The following is a 20,885-nucleotide window of genomic DNA, read 5'->3' as shown; positions in this document are numbered from 1 at the left end:
ATTATTCTGTGTAACATTAGAAAGTTACTCCTTGATCTAACTCTGATTTGGTACCCATCATCCAAACTCCTTGCATTTTCCCTCCAATCTCTTACATCCCTTATTAATTATTATGTATTCACATAGTGTATTTAAAGATTTATTTATTTTTATTTGAAAAGCTGAGCTACAGAGAGAGGGAGAGACAGAGAGATGTTTTCCTTCTGCTCATTCATTACCCAAATGGCTGCAACAACTGCATCAGAACAAATTCGAAGCCAGGAGCCAGGAGCTTTTTCTGGGTCTCCCAAAGTGGATGTAGGAGCCCAAGCACTAGGGCCATCTTCCATTGCTTTCTCAACCCATAACCAGTGCGCTGGTTCAGAAGAGGAGCAGCAAGGATATGAACTGATGGGTGTCCACATGGGATTCTGGCACCACAGGCAGAGCCTTAACCTACCATGTCACAGCACTGGCCCCTGATTGTTTTAGCTTGTGTTTGTGAGGGAGTGGGTACAGTATTTGTCTTTCTGTGTCTGGATTGTTTTCACTTACCTCCAGTTCCATACGTCTTGCTTCAAGTGACAGGGTGTCATTCTTTTCAAATGGCTGGATAGTATTCTGTTTCATATATATACAACAAACTCTTGACCCCTTCATCTGATGAACTCTCAACTCATTTTGTTTGCCAAGATACTATTCCCTTTTAGTGAGACAAAAATGCAGTCTACTTTTTCTGCATCCCTGCCCTCATAGTGGAGACTGTGGTACCAAAATGAGTTTGAACTCCTGGGCATTTCTGATTTGGGGACATTTTCCTATTGTGGTACCAGAATGAGTTTCTTGACCCAGGCGTATCTGATTTGGGGACATCTTATGGCTGTCATTTTGGATTTCTGATTGTGGTTTTCCTATTCCATCCAACTCGGTTGGAAAGTCCCCCAGGAATGTCTGCTTTGCAGACAAAACTTCCATCATTCCTTTTTCTCCCGTGGTGGCATTTAGAGAGGTGATTACTCTCACATGCCACCTGGCGGGTGGATTTGATTGGTCTGCTGTTGCAAGAGGCAAGTGATTATTATCCTTGATAACCACACCAGACTGCTCCCTGCTCTTTCCCTCATGGCTGAAAATGTGCTTCAAACATGGGACTATAGGTAGGTGAACTGCTTAGTTCCTTTCTGTGGGACATGTATCCAGTGGTGGTATTGCTGGTTCATGGTATGGTTCTGTTTTCTGAAAATTTTGACATTAACAATAATTTCACCTACCTAAGGGCTACAGTATTAGGTCTGGGTGCATGTCTGCAATGTGTCCTGATGAAAAATGAGATAATCAACATTTCCCTTCCTTTGTCAATATTTTATGATGGAAGACTTGGAATTTCTTCTGTATGTTCATATAATACATTCGAGGTTATTGTGAGCTAGTCTTCTTACTGTGCTGTGTAACAATAGGAACTTATTCCTTTGATCTAACTCTGATTTTGTGCCCCTCATCAAAACTCCCTTCATCCCCTGCAGTGGCTGCCATCCTGTATTAATCATTAGGCATTCGGGTTTTTAGCTTGCTTATGTGAAGGTTTGCATGTGTTATTTGTCTTTCTGTGTCTGGCTTTTTGCACTAAACACGATATCCTCCAGTTGCATACATTTTGCTGCAAAGGACAGGATTTCATTTTTAAATGGCTGAATAGTATTCCATTTAGTATATACACAACAAATTCTTGATGTCTTCATCTGCTGGTGGATACGTTGGTTGATTCCATATCTTGGCCATTGTTAACAGTGCTGCAGTAATCATGGTGGAGCAGGTATGTCTTAGATACAATGATTTCATGTCTTTTGGACATATACTGAGTATTGAGATTGTTGAGTCATATGGCAGTTCTATTCTTAGTTTTTAGAAATCTCCACGGTATTTGCTGCAGTGGTTGTACTCATTTGGATTCCCATGCTCAGTATACGAGAGTTCTCCTTTCTCCATATCCTTGTGAGAATTTTTTACTTTTTCTTTATGATAGGCATTCTAGCATTATGAGGTGATATCTCTTTGGGGTTTTGATTTGCATTTCTTTTTTAAAGTTTTTTTTATTTATTTATTTGAGAGGCAGAGTTAACAGACACAGAGGGAGGCACACAAAGGTCTTCCATATGCTGGTTCACTCCCCAGATGGCTGCAATGGCGAGAGCGGAGCCCATCCAAAACCAGGAGCCAGGAGTTTCTTCCAGGTGTCCCACGTGGTTGCAGGGACCCAAGCAGTTCAGCCATCTTCCACTGCTTTCCAGGCCATATTCAGAGAGCAGGATCAGAAGAAGAGCATCCGGGACATGAACCAGTGCCCACATAGGATGCTGGCCCTGCAGGCAGAGGCTTCGCCTACTGTGCCACAGTGTGAGCCCCTATTTTCATTTCTCTGATGGCTAGTAATAGTGTTTTTCATATATTTGTTGGCCATTTGTATTTTTTCTTTTGAGAATTGTCTTTTTAGGTCCCTTGTGCCCATTTCTTAACTGCATTGGATGCTTGATTTTGAGTTTGTTGAGTTCCTGATATGTTCTGAATATTAATCCTTTGTTGGATAAGTAGTTTGCAAGTATTTTATCCCTTTCCATTGGTTGTTTATTCACTCTATTACTGTTTTCTTTGCTGTACAGAAGCTTCAGTGTTTGATGTAGTCCCATTCATCTAGTTTTACTTTTGCTGCCTGAACTTCTGGGGTTTTAACCAAAAAGTCATTGCCTCTACCACTTTTAAGAGATGTCTCCCTATGTTTTATTCCAGCAATTTTGTATTTTCAGGTCTCAGTTTTAGGTCCTTGATCCATCTGAGTTGATTTTTATGTGTGGTAAAACGTAGACATTGAATTTCATTCTTCTACATATGTATATCCGGTATTGTCAGCACCACTTATTGAAAAGACTGTGGGATTCTCATCAAAAATCAGTTAGCTGTTATGTATGTATGTTTATATTTATGTATTTTTTCTCTGTTTTCGTTGATCTTTGTATCCATCTTCATTCCAGGTTCATCCTATTTTATTTACTAGACCTTTGTGAAATCAGGTATTGTTATGCCCCCAGACCCCCAGCTTTGTATAATTTTTCTTGTGTAGGATCACTTTGGCTGCTGTGGATCTTCTGTAGTTCCATATGAATGTTAGAATTTGTTGTTCTGACTGTATAAAAATGCCACTTGTATTTTGATAGGACTTGCATTGAATCTGTAAAGTTCCTAAGGAATATGAACATTTTAATGTTAATCCTTCCAATTCATGAACAGAGGATGTCTTTCCATTTTCATGTGTTTGATGATTGTCAGCTTTCCCGCCGCCAATGACTGTCCAGGACGCTGATGAAGGGTTCACAGAGGAGACTGAGAAGAATCAGGTTAAATGCTCTTTATTGATACACCGGCACTAGGAGGGAAGGCCACTCAGCTGGCTCCAGCGGGCACTAGGCTCTACAGACCAGGAGCTTCTCCCAGCGGGCACTAGGCTCTATGGACCAGGAAGGGAGGCTGAGTAGTGCTCGGATTTACAAGCGTCTGAGGGTCTTCTTGAATACACTGTTTAGGGTCAGCGCTGCCTATGTTCCCTCCCTTTGGGCCCCGTAGTCATGGCAGCAGGGGTTACATAGTTATAACAATTTGCGGTTAGGCCATTTGCTCTTGCAAGCTTTGCTACAGTGCAGTTTCTTTCCCTGATAAATTATGAGTTTCGTTTCTTCAGGAATGGATCCCTAACAGTCCTCCTTTTTCTTTTTCTTTAAATGCTCTCATAGCCCTGTAAAGTCCGTTGAGCTGTTGGGCCAAAGGCATGAACATCTTTTTTTTTTTTTTTTTGACAGGTAGAGTGGACAGTGAGAGAGAGAGACAGAGAGAAAGGTCTTCCTTTGCCGTTGGTTCACCCTCCAATGGCCGCTGCAGCCGGCGCACCGCGCTGATCCGATGGCAGGAGCCAGGTACTTATCCTGGTCTTCCATGGGGTGTAGGGCCCAAGTACTTGTGCCATCCTCCACTGCACTACTAGGCCACAGCAGAGAGCTGGCCTGGAAGAGGGGCAACCAGGACAGAATCCGGCACCATGACAGGGACTAGAACCCGGCATGCCGGCACCGCAAGCGGAGGATTAGCCTAGTGAGCCGCGGCGCCGGCAACGAACATTCTTGAGAATATCCCGGATTGATTTCCAGATTTGAGGTCTTCTTTTTCTTCTTCTATTTCTGGTGGGCTGGGTTCTTCTCGGAAGGCCAGGTATCCCTTGGCGAAATTTTTTTCCAGTTGAGAAGAGGTGCTGTGAGATAGGCAAGCATACAAAGACTATACAAAATATTGCTCCTATTTTAAACCATTTCCAGGATGGGAGCCAAGAGGAAACTGTGTCAATCAGAGTATTTATTGTCTGTTACACTGTTTTGACTTGACCTACCTTAAATGCTGCTATATTTTGAAGCTGTATTATATGTAGAGCTCTCTTAGTAATGTTAGCCTCAAGATGAGTGGTTGCATTTACCCACTCTAGCCAGGTAGAATGGTTGTGTTGCATTAGGAATGGATAGATTGTTCCACTGAATGGTGGTAATGCAAACTCTTCCAGTAGTTTCACACCTGAGTTCTCTTTCCAAAGCTAGTGTGGTAATTATCTATTCTATTTGTACCGTGCATGCATCAAGCATTTGGAGCCCCATAGCATATGTCTTAAGCAGTGCTGACTGGTCACCTACTGAGCCTGCTGCTCCTGAATTATTTTCAGGAGGGACTCTAAAGCATCTTCCTGTATTTGGGTAGTGCTTAGAGCCAGTGCTCCAGTCACAGCACCAGCTACCGTGGCTGCTGGCACTGCTGTAGGGACAATGGCTGCTGTTACTCCAAAGTCTCTTTTTTTGCGCATTGGTTTTATTGGTATAGTCAAATCAGACATATTTACTGGCACATATGTGAAGGGAGTTGCCTTTACCACCATATATGCAGCCAAGAATGTTATCATTCTCTCTTCCCATTCCAGGTCCCTTATATAATAACAGATCTCCTTTTTAGAATCTAATGGATGTCTGCATCTAGCATATAATACCTCCCCTTCGGTCCTGCATGTCCAGTTTCTTGGGTCTTCCCTTACCGGAGTTTTTACAAAATGTTTGTGGAACATTTCATATCCTGCCTGCCAAAAACAATGTGTTGACTGATTATTACTTGGAGGTCTGCATCTAATACACCTATGCTCTGAGCCATTTTTACAAATAAAAGAGACAGAAAACTCATCTTGAATTGTTGACCATTGTATTTGATATGTCTCGTTCATATACATGCTATATCCAAAGTCTGGAGTTGATAAATTGTAGGGTATGTTTGATTCGTTAAGGTAGTAACTCTCATTTTCATAATAGAAGGAGCACTCTACATGACTAATTCTCTCTAGATCCTTTTCTTGTCCCTCCCCTATTTGGACTCCCCTGTTTTGTTTGGAGGTCATCCACACTAAAGAGTCCTTTACAGCTACCCGGGAGCAATTGATATGCCCCTGAATCTTTGTTAAAGTAAAACTGGGATCTATGTCATGGGCAAATGCAGTTTCCCATTCTGAGTAATCCATCCTCTCCTTAGTATTATTAACATACGGTTCTAAATATGAATGTTCTAACCCTAATAGGGTTAGATCTGGCCCTAAGAAAGGTATTTCTTGTGTGCACGTTGTTGCTACCCATGAAGTACAGTTAGGCTTTCTCCAGTAAAATTTGTGATCTCTGCTCAGGCTATATGTCTTATATTCTAAGCATTTAATTAAGGCAAATGGGAATCTGGCCCACAGTCTACTTAATCCTGCTTCAAACATTGTTGGTTTCAACTCATTACATGCTTCATAAATAGTTCCTTCCAGTGGGCATCCTCTCATTGTGTAAGTTAAGGGGGTATTTTTCTTAATCTCTGTGATGTCTGTACATTCCATGGATCCTGCATCAGTCAAAAGGATATACTTTGTTTTGTTTTGTTACTAGATTTAAGGGCCCTGTCAATTTTGGTACTACACCACTGCATGTCCAATTCGTATAATTGTTGTGTGCATGACAAGTATAATTATCGCATTCTACTTTAGACCTTTTACAGTTGCTACAGAAAAATTGTTCAATTAAATCTCTCCAAGATCCCACCAATTCCTTAGCACGGGTTAACCAAGGAATAGTATAATTTTTTACTTTCATCTTAATGAGGGATGGAGTGCCTGTGGGCTCACATCCTGACCTTGGTATGTTTGATTCACAGGTAAAGGGTACATTATTAATATCAGGGTGTGTATAGGCTGGTGGGTTTTCTACTAAGCCTAACACTTGTTCTTCTGTTTTTACCCTGGGCAATATAATTAAGATGATAATTGTCATTATTAATCCATAAGCTCTGAGCATAGGTAGTTCAAATCTTTCCCACAATCTCATTAAGTTACCTAATACTTTGAATTGTTTAAGTGTTTGCTTACCTTCAATTAACTTACCTTTATCTGGGTCCCATCTCCGTAATTCTTGTTTTACCTGTTGTAGATGTTCTTGTAGTCGGGCTGCTAATTCATCTTGTTGGTCCTCGGACAATCCCTCAAAAGGATTTACAAGTGGTGTATTTTCTTCCTCCTTAATTCTTTAAGTATATACTGTTCATAGAGGTCTTTTGCTTCTCTTCCTTTAATGTACATTTCTCCATTTGCTGCTGCTGTTGCCATCTCTGGAGTTCTTTAGTCCTAGCTCTGGAATATGAAATCCCTAATTCTTTCTGTAAAAAGCACAACTGACGGTGGTATCTACATTTCTTACAAACACATGAATTCTTTTGACAGGATAATTGCAATTGATATTCCATTAGTGCCTAATTGGAAATTCCCAAGTCTTGAGGTAAGACCAACACTTATATATGTCCTTATAGGCAAGAATATCCAAAGGTTCCTTTATGTGTGCATGCTTCAGAAGGAAAATCAATGGTTGTTACAATGTGTACGCTAAGGCTGACAATCTTTGCAGTGTTCCTTGAGGTGTTAAGCAGCACACCAAAAATACTCTACATATCACACCTTCTTCCAATTTTCCTATTCTAATCACCTTTTTTCAATTTTTACTTTTCTTGCAAAACAGCAACTAGTTGCCCTCGAAGCAAGCCCATACATTCCAGGTACCCATCGTTGCTCTGCTAATGGTCTAACATCCCTGTCAAATTTCCCATATTTTCCATTTGCTATTATGATAGTCCTAGGATCTTTGGTTGTTAGAATAGCACTAGTCCATGGCCAGTGATCATACAATTTTTCACTAAATTTCCATGGGGGATTTCATATGGATCTTCTAATTTATAAGCTAAAGATATTTGGCTGTGGTCTATTCTTGTCCAATCTCTAACTTGTGTCTTCTGGAGCTGGAACTACCCTAACATGTCTTTGGGGCAAGCTAATAATCCCCTTTTCAGGTGTGTCAATCACTACTGCTCCTTCTCCTCTCCAAAGGATGATAGTGGGCCCTTTCCAGTCTTTACTGTTTGGTAATCTATAAAAGCAAGAATATTTTTCTGCATGTAGTTTTGTAATGCTAGATTTTGATTAGAAGCAGTCCATTGTTGATAATAATATCTCTCCATTGGGGTGTATCCTCCTATTCCTCCCCTTCTTTTTGGTTAAGAGCTATTAGTACCAACTGTAATTGAGCCTCAATAGTCTGTACCTCATCCATAAATTTGTCCATCGTACTTTTCAATGTTTGATTAGCTCGCTCTATCTTTCTCTGGGGTTGTGGGCAATATGGAGTACCAGTTGTATGGTTGATATTTAAATATTTACAGTCCCTCAACAACAACAACAACAACAACAAAACACAGAGAAACAGTCTGCCTTACTCACCTTTCCAATGTATCTGAGTCCATCCAAGTCATGGCACCAATGATGCTACAAGAATTTCAAGTCCATTCTTTGTCTCACAGCAATAAATAATCCCAGCATGGATCAAGAGGGTGGGGGAGCAAAGCAAAAGTAGGTTTTCTTGAGAAAATGATACTCCTGCTAGCCAGGAGGGGGGGAATAGGGGAGGGGTCCAATAAGGCCTGGGTACAGGAAGTTTAATTAGGGAATGATATTAATGGATTCATTTTTGAAACAGAATCGAACACCACGTGTCTGTATGTTCTCTCTTGGGAAATGGTCATGACCCCTAACCATGAAAAAATGTTACCTTATTGACCATCTGAAAAATGGGACAGTATATTCCCTCTCTGCCTATAATTTCTCTTACTGCCTCCACACCTTCCCTCCTCCCAGACAGGATTCCATGAATACCCCTTCATTGTTTCATTTCTCATATAAGGGCCCCTCCTCTTGGGCATTTCCCAAGAGGCTACTGAGAGGCCACTTTCTACTCTGGACTCAAGGGCTTTCCTCTGGGGCTGGCCGGATACAACACATCCAGGTGAAGAATTTGATGATCCTCCTGCCAATCCCCGGGCGACCCTTGCTCTTTTTAGCCTGAGTGTCTGAGGTCCCTCCCTCCTCCTGCTCCTCCTGCTGCTGCTGCTGTTTGCCTGGGATGCTCTGTTTCTCTGATGCTGCCTGGGAGCAGCTCCTGACTTCTAAATCATCCTCACTGCTGTTGGTGCTCAGTGTGGTGGAGAGGGAGGTCAGAGGATCCTGGCTAAGGACTGCACAGGCAGCGGGGGTCCTTGTCAACATGGCCAGTTGGGAACTATCTATCCTGCAGGACTCACTGCTACTCATACTGGGAGTCCCATGGCAAGGATTCTGCCCCGATTGGTCTTCTGCAAGTATCAGTGGTTGGGAGCTGAGAGTAGCACACTCATGGGCTCTGCTGTTGCAGCCTGATTGTCCCTGGAGGCAATGGAGAATGGGACTGCTTTGAACGCTGGGGATGGCATGAGGCATGGGCTTCACTTTGTTGTGGTTCTTCTGAAGTCCTGGGGACAAGGCACTGGCTTGGAGCCTGGGTGGCAGGGAGCCTGCTTTATGGTCCAGCTGGAATCCCAGGTCCTCAAAAGACCTTAGAGCTTCAGGACCCTGAGGAGATACTAAAGTTTCCACTTCACTATGTCCATGTATTTCTTGCATGCTATAGCCCTGCTGTTGGGATTTCACCCAGTGTGGCACAGAAGACAAGGGGTCATCCTGTTCTTAAAGGCACAAATGAGAGCATAGGCCCCCTGGGAATTCCTGTATTTCCTGTTCCTGGGGGAGAAACAGAAACTCTTCACTTGTTTCAGGTACTTCATGTCCTGCACTGAGCCACTGGTAGCCCATGGTGTCTGCCACTATGGGCCTCACTTCCGGGTCATGGGTCAGTAACCTTTCCAACAGGTTACTAAGCTCTAGGTTTACACAGGTGAGAATTTAGTATTGTCCAGACAGGATGTTTTCCTTGAGCTGCACAAAATCCTCCCTGTCAAAAGGTAATGACCATGTCACCATGGTGTACAGGTCCACGCCCAGACTCCAGACATCAGCCTTGTACCCACTGAACTCCTCCTCTAAGAATTCCTCAGGGGCACAATACTCAAATGTCCCACACAAATCTTTCAGGTTTTCTCCATCAGCCAATTTGCAGCTGAGCCCAAAATCGGTCAACTTAATATTTAGATTGGCATCTAGAAGGAGATTTTCTAACTTTAAATCTCTTGTGCATGATACACTGCTCATGGCAGTAATGCACAGCTAATAAAGTTTGGTTAAACAGCCGATGTATCTCTTCATCCTGTAGGCAGCCTTTCTCTATCATGTACCACCTAAGGTCCCCCCTGATCGCATACTCCATAAAAATGTAGGCTCTCTCTGTCGTGTGCCTTAGCTGCAACAGTTTTATAATGTGAGGGTGATGCAGCCCCTTCATTATTTCTGCTTCTGCCTGCTGCTCACTACGGGGCAGCAGGTCCGATGGAGCTCCTCAGGGCCAGCCTAGGGAGCTCTGAGGCCTAGCGGGATGATGAGCGTTGGCGGCAAAGGAACCACACCAGAGCTGGGAGATCAGTCAATGCCCAGGGCGCAGCTGGATTCTCAACTTTATTGGGCGGGGGAAAAGCTTTTATAGACACAAAAAGGGGGCTGTCCAAGGCACAAGGGAACCGAGCCAACCAGCTGAAAGGTCAGGCAGGACACGAGCTGGGCACGCCCTCAAGGGCCTATCACAGCCGAGGACATATACTGTTCACGAGTAAGGAAGTCTCCTCTCAGGCTAGGTACCTCCCCCGGGGGCCATCTTGAGTTGTTGGAAATGCTGTCACTGGAATGTGGAAGTGCAGCAAACTCGAGCAAAGGCTTAGTGGCCTTGTTTCCTTTTCAATTGGAGCCCCCCACATCTCCCCCTTTGCTTTTACTTTGAGGGTAACCGTGCCTGTCTTAGGTTGTCCCCACCAGGAGCTGGAAGTTGCCTGTCTTGGAGAAGCCAGGAGGGAGGGCCTGGCCATCCCATCTTAGGTCGACCATTCCCGGGGGATCTTACCCGTCATTGGCTACCAGTACCCTATTTAGGAGATGAGGGGGTAAGCGGAGAGGTTTGGCTAGTAACCCAGGGGGTTATCCTGTTGACTAACAAGGGCCTGGTACCTGACTTCCAGCTTGTTGTCATGGGTTGAACGAAGCTGTTTTCTAACAAAGGAACCTAAGGCGTTAACCACACAGGGGCCTATGAGCAGAAGTGCAGTTATGGCAGTGATTGGACCAAACAATGGTAGGAGGTAGGGCAGCCACCCTCCCCACATCCCTCGCCAGCCATTGTAAGAGTCCATTAGGCATCGCCGGCGACTTTCAAGGCTGTCTTGAAGTTGTTTAATTGGATCCTGGACAACTCCAGATTGGTTAACAAAAAAGCAGCTCTCCTCCTTGAGGAAGACACAAAGGCCTCCCTCCTTTGCCGTTAGTAAATCCAATCCTCTTCTGTTTTGAAGGACTACTGAGGCCAGGGAGGAGATCAGTTCCTGTAAGAATCTAAGCAATTGGGTTATTTCTCGCAGGTCCTCGACAACCTGAGAATGTAATCGGTTGTTGAGATAAAAGGCGGAGATCCCAGCCACACTGGTACCCACCCCAGTGGAAACACCCAACCCCACAAGCAAGGGGATAAGGGCCAGCGCCCGGGCTATCCGGATTTTTCTGGAGAGGGGAATCGGAAGGGGCTCAGTAGCCAAGGCAATTTCAACCTGTGGAGAAGCAACAAGACAGGGGAGTAGATTTGATCGCCTCTCATGGTACGGGTTAATAGATGCTGGCATAGGAAGGAAGCATTTACAGGTGTGCAGTAAGACCGATTAGGCAGGAGAGTTGCATTATCAATTTTTTTATGTTTTTTTTTTTTTTTTTTTTGACATGCAGAGTGGACAGAGAGAGAGACAGAGAGAAAGGTTTTCCTTTACTGTTGTTTCACCCTCCAATGGCTGCTGCGGCCAGCGCACAGTGCTGATCCAAAGCCAGGAGCCAGGTGCTTCTCCTGGTCTCCCATGTGGGTGCAGGGCCCAAGCACTTGGGCCATCTTCCACTGCAATCCCGGGCCACAGCAGAGAGCTGGCCTGGAAGAGGAGCAACAGGGACAGAATCTGGCGGCCCGACCGGGACAGAATCTGGCGGCCCGACCGGGACTAGAACCCGGTGTGCCAGTGCCGCAGGTGGAGGATTAGCCTATTGAGCCGTGGCGCCTGCTGTATTATCTGTTTTTGAGATGTTGGTTGACGCACCCCCTGCCCAAGGGACAGGGGATTTGTCAGGGGGGCACGGGACAACTCTATGCCAACTCTATGCCAACGAGCATAATAGGGGATCTCCTTTGGGAGGTACGCATAGCCAACAGCCTTGCTGGACAGGTAACGTGGAGGTGTTAAGCAGCTGGTAAGTAAGGTTAAGTGTCTCTAGTCAGGTCAAAAAGGGCTATATGGGCTGTTTTCCTTTTCCACATTACTGATTAGCTGGGATGTATTTTTGCTTGTTGAAGCACTTCCTCAATGGGGGAGGAAGTAGGAGTGGGGATCCATACCTTTATTGTTCTAACGAGGCCCTATGGATCTCTTCCTTTCCCGCCCACTCGAATTCCTGCATCCTCTCCTGAGAGCCATTTAGGATCATCAGAATTTATTATCTTATAGTTTACTGGGTTGCAAGCTCCTCTTTTATAGGAGCTCCCCTTTGGGCAGAGTAGCTCCAAAAGACTCTTAAGCGACCCTGTGTGTGAATGTGGGCAGCTCCAGTGGGGCAGTACCTTCCTGGATATTCACACAGTCTCCCTTTTGTAATGTTTTCCAGCATATGTATTTATGGTTAATTGTGTAAGTTTTTTCCCAACCTGCACAGGACCCCCACCCAGTGGTGGGTTGGCAGGCATCAAAGTAAAGCTCAGCTTCGTTTGAGGTACATTTGGAAGTGTTGAGGACTACTGGAGGATCGATCCCGATAGCCAAGATCCAAAATTCCCAGTGTCCCCCGCCGGATGACGTCTCACCAGGGGACAGTTCCAATAGCAGGGTTGGGAGGACCACCCCTGCAACAGGTAGCCACAGGTGTCTCATCATTCCTGTGAAAGAGAGAGACAAGGCCTCAAGAGGGCCTTGGGCTCTTGGGTTAAGGTCATTAAGGTCAGTGGGGGGAAGGTGTTTGAGGTCTCTGGCCGGGACCCAGATGGGCTTGTCTTCATTTTGGGAGAAGACACATCCAAAGCCTCTGCCTGCCATTAGGAGGGGGTCAGGGCCCCTCCAGGCCCCCGTGAGGGGTCTCTCCATCGGACCTTGGACCTTAACAGTGGAGTACTTAAGAGTAGTTGTCCAGTGTCCCTGGAAAGGAGTGAGGTTGTCAGTCTTTGAAAATTTTAAAATATTTAAGGTGCATAATGCCATCTTTAGCTGGTCATGGGGGGGTGTTACTCCCCCTTTTTGTTTTAAAAGTTAGGCCTTTAATGTTTTGTTTTGTCTTTCAATGATTGCCTGGCCCACGGGGTTATAGGGGATACCAGTGATACGTTTAATTTCCCAACACTTTAGAAAGGTAGCAAATGAGGCGCTGGTAAAACAAGGTCCATTATCAGTTTTAATTTGTTTAGGAATGCCAAGAACCGCTAAGCATTGTAATAAATGATTGTTAGCATGTTTAGCCTTTTCGCCTTTGTAGGCTGTAGCCCAGCAGGCGTGAGAAAAGGTGTCAACAGTTACAAAAATATACTTAAGCTTTCCATAAGAAGTGAAATGGGTGACATCAGTTTGCCAGGTGGTTGGGTGCCAGTCCACGAGGGTTGACCCCGGGCCCCTGTAAGGGAGGTAGCTGTAAGAATGGTGAGCAGGACTTACAAGTTCGGACGATTTTCTTTAATTCTTTAATTGGGACATGGGGGTATCGATGTTGTAACCCCCTCCAATTGACGTGAGTAAGGTCGTGAAAGGAGATAGCTTCATCTTGTGTAAGGTAGCACTGGGATGAGGACGCTAATGAATCCGCAATGGCATTACCTTGAGACAAAATATCCGGGAGATGTTGATGTCCCCGGGAGGTGCTGTAAAAATGTAGGCTTAGTCCTTGACTTTAGAAAGTTTCTGGTTTGAATCCTTAAAGGAGTGATAGGGTTATCATCAAGTTTAATGTGTGAACAAGGGAGGTTGGGGAGTGGATTGGCCACGTAAAGACTGTCAGTAAACAGGTTAAAGGGTCCCTGTATTGTTTTCAAGGCCAGGACAATGGCATAACTGTCCTCCTATAGGTTGCAATGGACTTTTTCCAGCTACATTTATTGTATTCAGTACTTTGGGATGACTCTGTAAACTGATAAAGCCAATAATATGTTACAGGTACCAACTGGAAAAAAGTACAGTTAACTGAGGTTACTAAGATCAGAAAGTGATTCAAATCAATTGGTGATTTATAAAAAAGGTTAAAGATTCTAACAACTATCACTGAAACTGCTTTATTGTTCTGATGTATGTGACCCTGTAGTTTGCTGTGAAACTAAATGCATCTAACTAATCAACTCCTCTGTATCATTTATGTATGTTTTTCTAATGTCTCTGCTGGTCTAAATGTTCTGTATACAAGAAAGTTATTTCAATTGTTACATATTGCTGTAGAGCTTGATTATATTGTAATCTGTAACAGAATGTTTCCCGTAAATTTAAAAGGCTAAAGTTGATCGAAAATTCGTGTAACCTAAATCTCTGTAAACTTGTTAAAAGAAAAAAAAACTGAAAATATTTTATATACTTGTGCTTAAATTTGCTGGTTAAACAAGCTACACCATGTTGGGTATTTAAGAGATGTTTCCGAGTACATGTATTCTTAAAATTTGTGAAGGACCTTGGGCCTTCTGGTAGGTGTTTTCCTAAGCTGTTGTCTAATAATTGAATCTGCTTGCTAAGTTTTCATTTGATATTACTCTTAAAATATTTGTGTATGAAAGAACTGCCCTGCCTTTTTGACCCTATTGCCATGTATGATTATTCCTTGTGAGATTACTTAATTACTTGGATTAAAGACTAGTGTCGAAAATTAAAGCCATTGCCAGGCAACACCACACAGAGTAACATATCTGTTTTGCCTCTGGTGGTGCAAGGTTTTCTAAGCATGGCTGGTAACTGGTAAGATTTTGTAGTGACAATCTGGTAATATCATTGCATAGCTATTTGGGTAAGGACATAAGTCAGTTCTGTTAAAGGTCAACCATGTTCAGAAATCAGAGTAGCTCAACCCAGCTAAATATTTATAAGAAACATGCCTATAACTCTGGACTTCTAGTCTAGACAACAAAAATTAGAGGTGGGACTGAGCACTCCCTTGACTTGCATTCTCTGGTCTACTTTAACAAGAACCAGGAGGAAAAGAAAACTGGACATCAGAAGCAATGTGAAGATGGATGGCAGGCCTGTTACAGGCAGCTGTGTACAGTGATCTGCCCTCAGGGAGACCCAATAGGCCAGGCCACTGCAGTGGCTTTCAATGTGGTAAGCCTGGGCTTCAGCAGAAGTCAGCTTATAAAGAGCCCTGGCAGCTCTGCCAGCCAGGAGTTGGATCACTGGAAATGGACCTGCCCAGGAGTCGAAGGACTTCAGGTCAGAGCCACAGATCTTATTGGCTCTAAGCTGAAAATCCCTTCACTTGGCTCAGCCTTCAAAGTGACTGCCACTGTTGAGAGAATGGCCAAGTAGGGTCAGTAACATTGCAGACAGAGCTTTAAATTTGCTGTTGGAGATGCCACCTACCTTTACCTGGCCAGCTCTGCTCCCAGGCCAGGTAAGTAATCAAAGTCAACAGAGTGCCTTCCCCAAGGAGGTTCACACCACCCTTGAAATGTACCCTATGTAAAAAAAATAGATAGGTCTAGTGTTGCCATTGATTTCTCAACAATGTTGCAGTGGATTCATTTCTGAAAGGAGCAGGGTGGTGGGGGCAAGAGGCGCGGAGTCACCACACAGACCCCGGGGGGAGTCGGGTGAAAGCAGGCTTGAGGCGAGCAGCCGGCAGACTCGTTTATTTCAGTTGGTACAACATCTTATATAGCCAAGACCAGACAGTCTGTTCAAGGGGCGGTCTATGCCCCAACCAATCACAGCCTGTTGCCAGGCAGTTTCAAATCCATCCAATCACAGCCTGTTGCCAGGCAGTTTCCAAAGCCATCCCTGAGTAACTGACGCTCACTTGCCAATGGCCACCTTGGCATGGCCTTCTCATTCCACCACATTTCCCCCTTTTTGTTTATTTTTGAGCAATGGGATGCATGACTCTTGGTCATACCATTGTTGACCCCGTTTCCATGTGGTCTCCATACGCAGTTGTGCCTGTCTTAGGTTGTCCCCCAGGGGATCTTACCCGTCATTGACTAACCAGTGCTCAAATCGAGAGATCACAGGATTGCTTGCTCAGATAGGGGTAGGAATGAGGAATAATGGTTATCGGGAATGGCATGACCGCACACAGGCTGTGGGCCATTTGAGTGGCTGACCAAAGCTAGTGGGGTACAAAACAGTAACAGATGTGGCTATGGGCAGTTTCTCAGGGTAGGATGATAGGGCAGGTGCGTCTACTAACAAGGCGGATTCTTAGTCTTGTTCAGCTGGTTCTTGTTGGCTGTCAGTTGCAGGCTTGATGTTTCTGGCTGGTACCCAAATGTGCTGTTCTGCATTCTGTGGAAAGACACAAGCATATCCTCGACCTTTGGTTAGCAGAGGGTGTGGTCCTTTCCATTCTCCTGTCAGGGGGTCTTTCCACCTAACCACAGGGGCTGGGGTCTGGGATGGAAAGGATCCCCAGTGTTTATAAGCTGGGCTGATCCCTTGGGAATCAAAAGTAAGAAAATTGATAGTGAAAAGGACCTCGGTCAAAGCAAGCTGTGGGTCTGAGGGCATTTGATTATTTTTTTGTCTTTGTAAGAGATCTTTAATTGTCCTGTGAGTTCTTTCAGTAATTGCCTGTCCCTGTGGGTTGTATGGGATACCTGTGGCAGACTGTATGTTCCAAGATTTCAGGAAGGAATTAAATTTCTGTGATGTATACGCTGGCCCGTTATCAGTCTTTATGGTCCAGGGGACACCAAGGACCAGCATGGCTGATTTCACCACCTTTATCACATTACTAGCCTTTTCTCCGGATTGGGCTGTTGCAAATACAGCCTTTGAATAAGTATCTACCACCACATGGACAAACTTAAGTTTACCAAAGGAATTAATGTGGGTGACGTCCACTTGCCATAGTTTATTAGGAGCAAGGCCTCACGGGTTCACTCCTGCTTGTTGCAGTGGGCCTAACGGGGCGAGGGGTGCACAATTCTTGCAAGAGTGCACTAGGTGTTTGCATTGGCTCATTGTTAGCTCTGGGAAAAGCAATTTTATGTTGCTTGCTGACATATGAAATTTTTGGTGTAAAATACGGGCTTGTTCTAAGTGTCCAATGGAAGCCGTGTTGCAGGAGATAAGACGATCAACCTTTCTGTTGCCTTGGAAAATAAAGCCGGGTAACCCAGTATGTGATCTTACGTGTGAGATATACCATGGGTATTTTCTGTTCTCAATTAGCTCCTTAAGTGTTGTGACCATCTGGTCAATTGGCTTACTGATCGGGTTAAAGACTGCAAAAGGGATCGTCTTTGCTACCTGTACTGAGTATTTGCTGTCCAAAAATATATTTACCGGTCCATCTTGGCTAAGGAGTAGAACCTTGACTATTGCTTTTATTTCTCCCAACTGTACTGATCCCCCATGGGGTTCTGCATGGATCTTATCTTTTTCTGTTAAAGATTTGATCACTATTCCAAAGAGTGACTTGTTGGCATCCGTAAACGCACATGGTGCCATGGGTATAGGTTGATTAGCAGGGAAAGCATGTTTTGGATAGTCTATTTCTAAGGTTTGTAGTGTCTGGAGTAGCCTATCTGCTGGCAGGTGATCATCAGTCTGTCCTGGAAAATTTATCATTAAAGTTTGAAAGAGCGTGCTATTCTACATCAATGTCGACAGTTCTAATTGTGATAGTGGTAGGACCACTGTGTCTGGCTCTGTGTTAAATATCTTATTGGTATAATATCTTAATTTAAGTCCCATCATAAGGATGGCATCTACTTTGTTTGCTATTTTAGGACAATCGCTCCAGGCTATGTGCACCCAAAAAAGTGGTCCGTGTTGTTGCCAAATAACTCCTAAGGGGGCCTTGAGGGTAGCTATGGTTATGGCAAATAGAGGCACCTGAGGGTCATATCTAAAGGTTTTTAAATTTGACAACTGGGTGTTAATCTTTTCTATAGTGGATTTGGCTGCAGGTGTCAATGTGATTTTTGAGGAAGGGCTGTTTCCCTTAGTCAGTAAATCGTATAGCGGTTTAAGTTCTGCAGGTGTTAGGGGAAGGAAGGGCTTCAGCCAATTGATTTGGCCACATAGTTGCTGAAGTTCATTAAGTGAGTATTTATGTTTGACTTTTAGGTTTGGGCCCATTGGAGATATATGGGAGGAGATTTGATAACCCAAGAATTGAAAGGGAGGAAAATGTTGTACTTTTTCTGTGGCAATAGACAAACCCAGGAATTGTAAATTTCTTACTGTCTCACTTAGACAGGTATTCAGAATTGCTGCATTCTTGTGAGCAAGTAAGATATCATCCACATAATGTATGACCAAGCACTGATCTTTAAGTGTGCTGGTCGCATGAGAAACGTATCTTTGGCAAATGGCAGGGCTATTTTTCATGCCTTGTGGGAGTACTGTCCACTGGAATCTTTTTGCAGGGAGCTCCCATACTGTAAAGGCAAAGTAAGCCTTATCCTGCTCTAATGGGAATGGAAAAGAAGCAGTCTTTGATATCAATGGTAACTATGTGATATCCATTAGGAATGGCCCCTGGATGGGGAATGCCAGCCTGGAATGTTCCCATCTTTTTTATATTTTTGTTAATTGCTTCTGAAATCCTGTAGAAGCCTATATTTTCCCTGTTTCTTTGGTATCACAAAAATGGGCATATTATGAGGGCTAGTGGAGGGTTCTGTGTGTCCCTTTTCCAATTGTTCCTGTACCAGTTCTTTAAGGATGCTAAGTTTGGGTTGTATTATTGGCCACTGTTCTACCCAGATGTTTCCTGTTTTTTCCCATTCAATGGGGATTGGGCTTGGCTTTTGTATGAGGTGAGCAGTGGCCCTTAGAATTGGGGGTGAATCTTACTTGTAGGTTCTCCATTAAAGCTGCTGGCTTGTGGAGATTTGTGATCCATAGTGAGGACCGCTTGTATTTGTGAGAGTACATCTCTCCCCCATAAGGTCATGAAAACTTCAGCAATTAGTGGGAAGATGGTTCCTGTATCTCCATTGTCATCTAAATATAGAGTCAACTTCGGCCTCAGATTGAAGATGGGCATCGACCAGTTAATGGTAGTGGGATTCCCTCTTACTTGCTGGGCTGAGGGCCGCCCCACTGGGAGTTTAAAGGTTTGGTCTTGTAATCTTTTGCCCAATGAAAGCCATTTTTACATAGTAAGGCCATTTATGGCTTTTGGAATCCAGGGCCTGAATTTTGTGTCCACTCCTACATTAACAGTAAATGTGCAGGTGGCATGGGGTCCAGCTGCTGCCCTAAGAGCTTGGGGTGTCCGAGTACTGCCACAAATGTGGGGATCCTCACTGGGTGCAGATGGGATGACCTTGCATGAGTTATTGGCTAGAGGTCCTTTAAGTTCATCCCACAGGTATGTGGGGGGTGGCTGACTAGGGGTTGCTACATTGTTTGCTACCTTATTTTTTTTCACAGTAGGAGCTCTCTCTCCCTAAGTCATAAACTGTTGTCTGAGAGGCAGAGGCCTGGAGTGTCAGGCTCTTATCACTCACAGATTCACTATGTTTGATAATCTGCGCAGGATTCTGAGGGGGGGGGTATCTGTCCCATGTCTGAGCACTTAAGAGCGGCACGGCACGCCAACTCTAGCCAAAGGAAAGACACGTACAGCACTGCTGCCATAACAAAGCAAATTCCTAGCACCTCAGCTGTTGATGACATTTTGCAGGAGGTTTCCCTACATTAGACAAACAGATAGTGGTGTATCAGATTGTAAGTATGTCCTGTGCTTAGTGGGGGACTTCCTTGATTCATTAGCTCAAGGCTGTATGGCCACACGGTGTCTCCGGAGCGTCACCTCTCTCGAGTGAGGGAAGATGACTTGGTTCCAAATTCTGGGATGATCAGTCCCTTATGTGAATTCGCCGGGTGAACCGAAAGTAAAAGGAGGAGCCGAGAAGCGACGTACACTTCTGGGCGGTGTGTGCCTAACCTGGGGTCACTTAGACCGAGGACAAGGACAAGGAAAGGGGCATAGAAGGGGGTTCTGTGCTCACCCTCACAGAACCGAACAGCACACAAAACACTGAGGGGCTTACTTGCCGAAATCCAGGGGGGACCTCGCCGAGTCTGACATGCTGTCTTTCTCTCAGTCAAGTTGGCGTGCCAGATGTTGCTGTTGATTTCTCAGCAATGCTGCAGTGGATTCGTTTCTGAGAGGAGCAGCGTGGTGGGGGCAAGAGGCGCGGAGTCACCACACAGACCCCGGGGGGAGTCGGGTGAAAGCAGGCTTGAGGCGAGCAGCCGGCAGACTCGTTTATTTCAGTTGGTACAACATCTTGTATAGCCAAGACCAGCCAGTCTGGTCAAGGGGCGGTCTATGTCCCAACCAGTCACAGCCTGTTGCCAGGTGGTTTCCAAAGCCATCTAATCACAGCCTGTTGCCAGGCAGTTTCCAAAGCCATCCAATCACAGCCTGTTGACAGTAAGTTGCCAAAGCCATCCCTGAGTAACTGACGCTCACTTGCCAGTGGCCACCTTGGCATGGCCTTCTCATTCCACCACAGTCTAGGTCCCTTAACTTACAAGGCCTAAAGCAACCAGGTTATTATCTAGCCCCTTTTATCAGATCCTCTTTGCCTCTCAGTCGGAAAACTTATTTGTAACTTGGACAACACTTTTCCTGACTCCTCCAATAGCAACTCTGTCCTTTGTTCTGGACCCTGTCTGGCCCACTCCTTGGCCTCATTCCTTTGTAATTTTGTTGCTTATTAAAGTCAGTGTTTTACATACATTCTGTACATATTCTGTGGGGGCAGCAGTAGTATCTTTTAAACAGTATTACCGTAAGTAGTGTACTTCAAAGTGTAAATTACCTTGTTTAAAACTGTGACTTTAACATCTGTGTAATTAGTGCATATGGTTCTACTCTCCATTATCAAGATAATTCATTATTAGGTAAATTTGGCTAGTAGGGAGTACAGTTCTGTGAGCAGTGTTTCCTATTAAATATCAACTACTGTCTCAGTTACACATAGCAACAGCAGCTGCGCCTTGTTCAGGAAAAGTAAATGCACAAAGTTAAAAAGTTAAAGACATGCTGCAAATAACTAGTCATTATTCTGTGTATAAAAGTAGAGCAGAAATCAAACGCTGAGGATTTCTGTAAA

At 44.4% G+C, this 20,885-nt stretch overlaps 1 long non-coding RNA gene across 1 annotated transcript in view; it reads left to right on the top strand.

Annotated features, from left to right (window-relative positions):
* LOC138847138 (uncharacterized) overlaps positions 1-20,885 on the top strand; it is an 83,556-nt gene extending 62,671 nt beyond the window's left edge. Inside the window, exon 4 of the long non-coding RNA XR_011384780.1 lies at positions 1-20,885. This exon is cut by the window's left edge and continues 13,801 nt beyond it. This is a non-coding gene — a long non-coding RNA (uncharacterized lncRNA).

This window comes from Oryctolagus cuniculus, chromosome 19 (assembly GCF_964237555.1).
Source record: "Oryctolagus cuniculus chromosome 19, mOryCun1.1, whole genome shotgun sequence".
NCBI lineage: Eukaryota > Metazoa > Chordata > Mammalia > Lagomorpha > Leporidae > Oryctolagus > Oryctolagus cuniculus.
This window is presented reverse-complemented; position numbering and strand designations above follow the sequence as displayed.